We start from the raw sequence: 9,288 nt of genomic DNA, 5'->3' as shown, positions 1-9,288 counted from the left end.
TTCCAGCCCCGCACCCTTCCAATCCCGCACCCTTCCAATCCCGCACCCTTCCAGTCCTGCACCCTTCCAGCCCCGCACCCTTCCAATCCCGCACCTTTCCAGCCCCGCACCCTTCCAGCCCCGCACCCTTCCAGCCCCGCACCCTTCCAATCCCGCACCCTTCCAGTCCCGCACCCTTCCAGCCCCGCACCCTTCCAGTCCCGCCGTTCTGTCACCTTCACACCCCCGCCAAATCCCGCGCGGCGGCTCAGCCCTTCCTTAGGCTGAGCTCAGTCCGAGGAAGCCGAATATTCCCCCGCGACATCCGCGTCCCTGGGGACGTTTCTGCACAAGAGCCCCCAGGACCTTCACAGGTGCCCGTGACCTCTAGGAACAGCCACCGTGGCCCCAACATGAAACTGGGGTCCTGGGGGTGTTTAAAGGACTCAAGGTTTTGGAACCGAAGAATTCAGAGCTTTTTCTGCCCCCCAAAACCTGTTTCCTTGACCCTCTTTGCAGCCCCCTCTGCAGAAACAGCGATGTTTGGGCATCTTTCAGCAGGCTCRAAGCACAGGGCAGGGATTAAAGCCCGTTCTCGCTCCAGCCTTAGCCCAGGGGACAACAATCAAGCTCTTCTTAAGCACAAACCCAGCAGGCCGAGCCAGGACATTTCGAGGCCGTGTCCCCTCGCGTGACACACGCCGCAAACCAGCTCCTCTTGCTCCTGCACACGGAAACTCAAAGCACGCACGTGGAACCCAAGGAAGGGCTTGCACCCATGTTTCTCATTCTTAAGGAGCTCTATATAACTTAAGTTACACATAGGAGAGGATGTGACTGAACACAGGGACTGCAAACTGAATTCCTAGGGAAGAGCAAATCAGGGTTTGCTCAATTAGCCCCAAATTTCCTTCTGCACTATCAAGGTCAGTATTAGGTGCTCCTAGTATTAAGGCTCAGAAGCCACGGGTTCAGCTTTGCTACAGCGCAATTATAAACTCGCCTTTCCTCTCTGCAGAGCTTTTACACCAAATTTCTGCTCTCGGGACCTGCTGAGCTGGAAGTTTCACCCTCAGGATCCTCAGCAAGCGCTTCCGTTCCGAGGAAGACGACTGTCCCTTACGCAAGGAAGCCTTGGCTGGCCTTTACTGGGAGCAATATTTGGAAAAGAGAAGAAGTGGAAGGGATGGGACCTGCTGGAAGCCCAGGGTAGCCTGAGGCCCCTGTGTGCCTGCACAGAGGCCAATAATTTCTTGGGAAATCATCTCCATCACTCCATGAGAACTGCACAGTGCAAGTCGCACAGGACCTGCACGTCACCTGGGGGAGCCCCTTTCCCTGGAAAACCCGTCGCTTCCAAGCCGGGGAAACAGCCGTAAGCGCCACGAGGCTGGAGGACACCAGGCAGAGGTGACAGCCRTGTCCTGGCACGGCCACCGGCCCTGGCCGCCGTGCAGGGACGTCCTGCCCCTCGCGCTGCCGACTCCGAAAACGCGGAGCGGAAAACCCTTGGGCGAGCTCCGAGACGCCGAAACACCCATTCCCCCACCTATAGAACAAGCCTACAAAGATAGATGCTTTAAATATCTATTTTAAAATATATATATTATGCATATGCATATATTATTATATGCATATAAATGCCTATAGTTACATGCATAGTATTATTAGCACGCATCATCCAATATATATTTTAATATATAAAATACATGAAAGTGTAAAGCCGCATATACCATATTATGCATATATATATGACTATGTAGATACACATATGTGCATAATATATATGCCTAATATATATATAATGCATTGCATAATTTCATAAATATTTTGAAATAGATATTAAAACATTTCGTAGGCTTGTTTTATATGTATAGACACACATGAATTTTTATATATATGTATATACATGCTTTTATATATATATAAAGCTACATATAATATAAATATATATTTATATAATAATTAATATATACAGATTAATAATATAATATTATGTCATTATATAAAATATACTATATTATATGTAAAATATACTATATTATATGTAAATATTTATATATAAAATGAATAAATAAATATACATATATACACATATACATATACACATACGCATATATACATATACGCATACCACACACCGTGCACACACATAAATAATATATAATATATAATGTATAATGTATAATGTATAATATATAATATGTAATATGTAATATATAATATATAATATATAATATATAATATATAATATATAATATATAATATATTATTATATATGTTATGTGTGTTATATAATATATTTATTATTATAATATATAATATGTAATGTATATATAGTGTATATTATAATATATAGTATATAGTATATAGTATATAGTATATAGTATAAAATGCATAATGAATAATGCATAATTCATAATGCATAATGCATAATGCATAATATATAATATATAATGTATAATGTATAATGTGTAATGTATATAAATATATATATTTATATGGCCGCGGGCCCAGGGTGCGGCGCAGCAGGTGCCCGGCAGGGGGCGCGCGCGGGCCGCTGCGCGGAGCGCGGGCTCGGGAAAGGGCCCCGGGAGCGTCAGCGCAGCTATGGATTCTATAGGGTACAGCCGCGTGCAACCACAGGGTGCAGGGCGTATAAAAGAGAATATTATAAGTATATACGTATAAAATAGYATATTATCTATAGTTATGGCTCGCGTCCTATGGGGGGTTGACCCCTATGTGCCAAGGGGAGGCGTTAACCCCCRCTTATTTTCTCAAGGCAATAAAGGAAATAAAATATGTTGCGTTTTGCTGTGTTTCACATGCCTAGATGCAGAAAACAATGCATATTAAAGCCCGAKAAGTGGCTTTTCATCATTAAGCCGGTACCTCTAGACCTCACCCCAACACAAGGGCGGCTCTTCTCCCTCCGGGCTGTCCCCAAGCCCTTGGGCCAACAATTTTCCACAGGGATGGGACAAACGCCTCCCACAAGGAGCCTTTTCCCAGCAGTTGGGCCCACCCGCAGGTAATGCCATGGGAGCAAAGCGCCGGAGATGGATTCATACCTTCCAAGGGCAGCTTCTCGAGGCTTCCCATGACATCAACTTCTTGAAGGAAGGTTGCCCGTCTCCTCGAGAGCGCCTGTGGTTGGATCTCCAGCCCGGAGCGCCCTCCTGCATTTCCCGCTCAGCCCGATATCCCCGGCGCCAACGGAGCGAGGGCCAGAAGTAGCCCACTAAGCACTCGGAAATCCCAGGCATCCCACACTGCAAGTCCAGCAGGTTCCTCGTGCCATCTCCACGCATCCTCCATGCAGATCTTGAGTCCAAACCAGCTCAAAACACAGCCCATGTGCCCAATCTGAAGAGCACTGATACTTCATGTGCCCGTGGCACTTTTTGAGCAGAAAATGAGTGGATTGCTGGTGCCATTCGTTCCCCGCTCTGGTTTCTACCACTGCCTAGAGGCTGGGAAGTTCCTGCTGACTCCRGTCGACCCACTACGTCATCAGGGATGAGCAAAGCCAGTGAGGATTCAGGATGAAAATAAACAAACAGCTCAACGCTACTCATCTTTACTAGCCGTTCTAGATGAGTTTATTATTAGACTCACTGGCTGCTGACCAATCCATAGAAGTGATTCAGAAAAAGAGTAGCATGCGGTCATGCTTTGCATGAGAATGAGCTAATAATTGGGCAAGACATTTACGCAAGATGCTGGAACCCAAACAAAGCTGCACAAACACTCCCCAGAGACTCCTCAAGCTCGAGCAAGATAGTCCTGGCTGCAGATAAGGCCCCTCCGAAGCCTCCAGAGAACAGGCGGGCCAAGACAGCTTGACCTCCTCCAACTCATTCCAACAGAAGACATGGGCATAGGGTTCATCAGCGAGAAATACAGTCTATATAGTCTATATATTCTAAATATAGTCTATATAGTCTATATATTCTAATGCTCTCCAGCACAGCCGAGAGGAGCAAAGATCCAAAAAGGGCCCCAGCGCTTGGGAACCTCAATCCACGCTTCCTTGACTCATGGACAGGCTAATTCCCACACTAATTTGCACTCATTATATTTCTTCGTCATCTGCTGAAACATCTCAGGTGGTTGTCACCCATGTGAAGCAGCGATATGTCCCTGGTGGCTGCACCTCCAGGATGGTTGGGAGCCTTCAGAGCCGGGATGACTACGATCGGGAAAGGAGCGCTTGCCACAGGGGGTCTTCCCGCCTTGAGAGGGGTTTTTATCATAAGAATCGTACCAGTAGTGACTGAAATAGCTCTCTACAGATCACAGCACTGCTTCCTACGCACATAAAGCCTATTAGGAGACCTAGGACATCTTGGAGTGCTCTCAGCAGCAGGTCATCAACATGGATTGCATGAGAAGCCACCAAGATTGATGGAGAATTTCCTCAGCTGAAAAACACACCTTGCCACCTCACCACTGTTCTTTGCTGTTTTAAGTGAACCATCCTTTAAAGCATTTTTATTCTCTTTAAATACATAACACGCTAATGTAGAAGTCCATCATCTTTGAGGAGAAATGACTTTGAACATGAGACACGCCAACATCTGGAGATAAACCGCGTTAGTGAGATGCCATCCTGCTCATCACAAGGAAGGTGCGTAGGGCACCGTGCATGAAATGCATCCCTGAAATCCAAGGGGCAACAGCTCATCCCTCCCATTTGCAGCCCAAGCAGCCTCCTCCCACCGTCACCTCCAGGGGATCATTGAAGCCATCTCCTTGAGATCGGGATGCTTCCAGCCGTGGCTTCAATCCATCTCCAGCAGCACAGCAATAAGCAACATTTCCAACCTTATTGTTCCTGCTCACGGTGAAGGAAAGCGGTGCCCATTATCCATCTTTTCCAAGTGCAATTTCACGGCTGATAGCTCATTGAGGGCATGGGCTTCCAGGGAAGTCCTAGCCACCAAGGACCTCGGCTCCTGAGCGGGCGGCGCGCGGAGCACCGGCGTGCCTACACACGGCGCCGGCTGTACCCTGGGGTTACCACAGCAACGGCACGTAGCCACTTGCACAACCTTTGGCCGAGTGTACTCGGAAGCGCGCGCTTCCTTGGAAGGGCGAGAGAGCGGCGAGCGCGCCAAGGAAAGCAAAACTCCCTGCTTCCCATGGATGGTCCTCACCACTTTTACCCAGGTTTGGTGGGTTCGATGTGTTGAGTTGAAGTGTTGGAGATGTCGGCGAGTTGCAAAATCAGGGAGAGGAGGGGAGGAACGGCAAGGAGAGGATGGACGAGACCCGCCGTGGAGATGGGGCGTTGGGCAAGGCGAAGCCATGGGAGGAGCAGGAACGGCGGGATGGGGGATTCCACACAACAAGCTGGTCTGAAGGCATCTAGCCCTGACACGGATCAGGAGAATCTGAGTCAGTAACGCGACAACCTCGCACTGTCTTGGGCTTGTTTGGAGCTAGAACCAGCCCAGGAAAGGGGAATGGGTGTTAAAGGTCCGAAACAGCAAGCGAGCATGGGAGGAGGAGGTCATGAAGGAGAAGGTCCATAGCAATAATGTGTTTTTCTGGCTTCTGACAGGGCGGCAAGTGGCTCTGAAGTCTTCTGTGCACAACCACAGCTGCTTCTGCTTTTATGTGTCCCATAGAAAGCAGAGATGTGAAGGTAGGGGGCTGAAAACTAAGAATAAATGAAGAAAAGAAAAAAAAAATACAACTAACACAACACAGGGAGAAAGAAACAATCCCAGCATATGTGATACTGGCCAAGTCTGGAAACTGCCTGCAGTTTTATCACCAAGGACTATATCCATCTCCATAAAAACGCACGGGAACCAGAGTTTAATGTCAGAATTAAAAGCAAAATCCCGCAGTGCTGCCATGTAGCTTAAAACCCAGCATTGAAGGGAATAAGGAGATGAGACAAGCCGAGATCCAGATCACTGAGGGATCTTTGCCTTCCCACCCTCCAGGGCATGTGTTTTCTGGAGAGCCAGCCGGCTTATCAGCGGCTTGGGACTAACAGGATCAATATGCAGATGAGCAACTTTAAGAAGGATAACAAAATTACAGCAGTCCATCTGGGTTCTGCAGCAGGGCCAGGCTCAACAGCAAGTGCACGACCAATAAAAAAACGTAGATTAGGAAAAAAAAAACAAAAAAAAACACCCTTTATTTTTTAAATAAAACCCTTAGGCTCCGTATTTCTAGAAAGAGCTTAGTTTGAGGACAAGACTTTGCAGGGAAAATAAATCACAGCAATGGATTCAGGTGCAACCAGGATCCTACCCCAGCAGACACAGAGGATATAGGGGCCAGGGAATATTCCTGTGGACATTTCAGTTTAAATATAGATGGGAAGCCAGCCCACGTGGCAGCAGCAAAGGGGACAAGCGGGGACAGATGCTCCCAGTTGAGAGCACCCACCCAGAATAACCCCCGTTATTTGATTATGGTGTATTAATTACCAGAGGAGAGGAGAAGCTCTAGATACAAGATGGGGGAATGCTCCAGAAATCTGGAGAAACTCTGTGTGACCCAAATGGAGGAGTTTTCTGCCCATGAAGGGACTCAAGAGGGTTAGATGCCCAAACAGGCCTAGATAGAGATCATAGAAGATGATGATGATCTTCATCTCCCTGCACTGACCACCCAGTGACTTCCCACCAGTTCATCATGGCCCATGTCCCCCTTCCCCTGGGACAGCAGGACCCTCACAAGGACTTCTCGAGTCCTCAACCAAACCTACCTGAGAAAGGCCAAGGGGGTTCCAAACTACTAAAACCACCCCAATTTGGGTTTCCAAAAGAGAAGAGCTCCGTGCATGTGCTTGCACTAAACCAAGACCTCCCGGAACCACTTGCACAAGTTTTTAATGTTTCTAACATCAGATAGAGCATTTTTAGAGATAAAAAGCAGCACCAGGAGCACTTGCTCCCTCCRTGGCAAGGGGGAGACCTGGATGCTTGGTCACCACCAACCACTTGAAGCTTTTTAATGGATCAAGGTCATGAACCACGGCAAATTCCCTGTCACTTGGGGCAAGCCGGGTCCCCGCTGATAAATGGGGATGACAAAACTCCTTTATTTTGGGTATGTCCCCCGAGACCAGGCTGGGGAGCTGCAGGTGCACCCRGGGAGCTGCACCCCTTAGGGGACCTGCTGTCAGAAAAGCCACCCAAAGGCGAAGCAAAACCCGTYCCCAACCCCCAATGACGCCGCTAATTGTCCCCAGGCATTTGGAGAGCCTGGTCCATGCTGGGTGTTAACCACGTTGCACTGAGACACGTTCTTGCAGCTGGGAATGCCGCTCTGCTCCGGCGTTTACAGCTGCGCTATAAAGGTTAATGTTCACCTGCTGATGCCTGTGGGACCTTTGGGGGTTAGTGTTTCTGTTGGCGTGTGGTTGGGGCGCCCGTTTGGGCTGGCACCAAGGTGCAGCCAGCCGGGAGCGCCATCCAAGAGGAACCCCGTGATCCATCCCGTCCTGCTCAAACAAACACCCCATCCTTCAAAGATCGCCCTCCGGGAGGTGCACCGAGCGAGCCTGTTAAGCCATAAGCTTTTCCATGTCCCTGCTTTACTCAAGGGCCTTCCAAAGACTGAGCAAAAGCCGGGAATTGGCTCCTCTGACCCCGTTTTCGCTGCAGAAGAGCCCCCCAAAAAGGCTGATGATATAAGCAGAAACCCCAACCTTGCAGCACTTTCCAGTGTTTAATATCACCTTTACGCCAAGCTCCATCAAAAATGTGGGCCACACATTGTGCAAATAGCTTAAATTCCCCAAAACCCTCAATTTTGGGACGCTCGAGCGCGTGTCCTTACAGCTTTGCCAGCAACTGGGCAGCAGACACCTTGGATTTACCGAATCTCTCACGGATATAAACAGAAGGAACGCTGATGCAACCGAGCTGAGAAAAACACCGGGGCGACCCGGCTACGGGTTTAATCGGACGGATGATACACATTAAGAAAAGCACAAAATGCGAAGCTCACAAACAAACAGAACCATTTTAATTCAGCAACACCCCATGCTGGGGAGGGTTATATTTATGTCCAGCGTTTCTGCCTAGCAAAGCATCCCAATCCCGTGCAWCTAAAGCGGCTCTTCCCTCCCAAATATCCCAAGTAAAGTCGCAAAACAAAATCCTTTGGGCGGCTCTTGGCTCCAGGCCCTCCTGCTGCAGGACGGTCCCTGTGGTGCCATCGGCTGCTGCGCCTCTTTAAGGAGATTGGGACCTTATGCAAATGGCTATTACTTTTAATTGCAGCCGTAATGAYGGGAGTGCCGAGGGGCTGAGTAAGGCTCCATTAGGCAAACTTACGGGAAACCGCGCCGCACCGGGAGGCACCTTTGAGGTGTTCAAGTTAAACGCTAAGGGTTATTAAAGGGGGGTCGGTTCAGATGCAGGGGTACGGGTTGCCCAGACCGGGATCCCTTTGGCCAAGGGGGTTTGGGAACCATCGGTGGCCGCTTGTGYCCATGGCAATGGATTTGATTCCTGCCCTGTCCCCTGCCACCCATCAGACCCCATGGTGGGACCACAGGTTGACTCCTTCTCCCCCAAGCAGCAGGACACGCTCTCTTCCCACCTCTGCAGACAAAAGCAGGAAAAATAATCCCAAATTATAACCAAGACCGAGTTCAAAGCACCTCGGCGGTCCCCTGGGTTTCGGTGTTTTCAGTAGACGTCACCTCTACGCAAGCTGCCACCCTGCGTTACCCTGACAGGGCCTGACACAGGCCAGGCCCCCGGCGCTCCAAGCCAGCCCTTGGCAAGGAGCATCTCCGAAGGGGCTGGAGCTGCACGGACCCATTCAGGACAAAACAAATATATACATATATTTGCACACACACATATTGCATATATATGCTCACACACACTATATATATATATATATATTATATATATATATAGACACAGTATATGTGTATACACACACACATATATAATTTCATATATATATAAATAGAGGCTGCAATGATGTTGCCATTGGGAGTAAGGACCATAACCAGTTGCACTCGTATTTACCCCAAAACCCCATTTTTTTACACCCTTTCACCACCAAGAAGCCTCAATGCCCATCACATCCCGCGCGGGGGGATCCCGTCCCCGTGCCCAGGAGGGTTCAGAGGAAGGATCGGCGGCAGAGCAGCTCGGGATAAGCCTGCACTCGGGCTTTGCGGAGCGCGACTCGAGCAGCAAGCGGCGATTAGAAGGCAGGAAACCACAAGGTTTCAGGAAATAAGGGCGGGGGGAAATGAAGGAAAGGGTTAAGGAGGGGGGGCCGGGCTGCTCCTACCTGCGCGGCGCCGGCGCT

Source organism: Nothoprocta perdicaria, unplaced genomic scaffold, assembly GCF_003342845.1.
Source record: "Nothoprocta perdicaria isolate Ctin4 unplaced genomic scaffold, notPer1 scaffold_42, whole genome shotgun sequence".
Taxonomy (NCBI): Eukaryota; Metazoa; Chordata; class Aves; order Tinamiformes; family Tinamidae; genus Nothoprocta; species Nothoprocta perdicaria.
Note: the sequence above shows the minus strand (reverse complement) of the source record.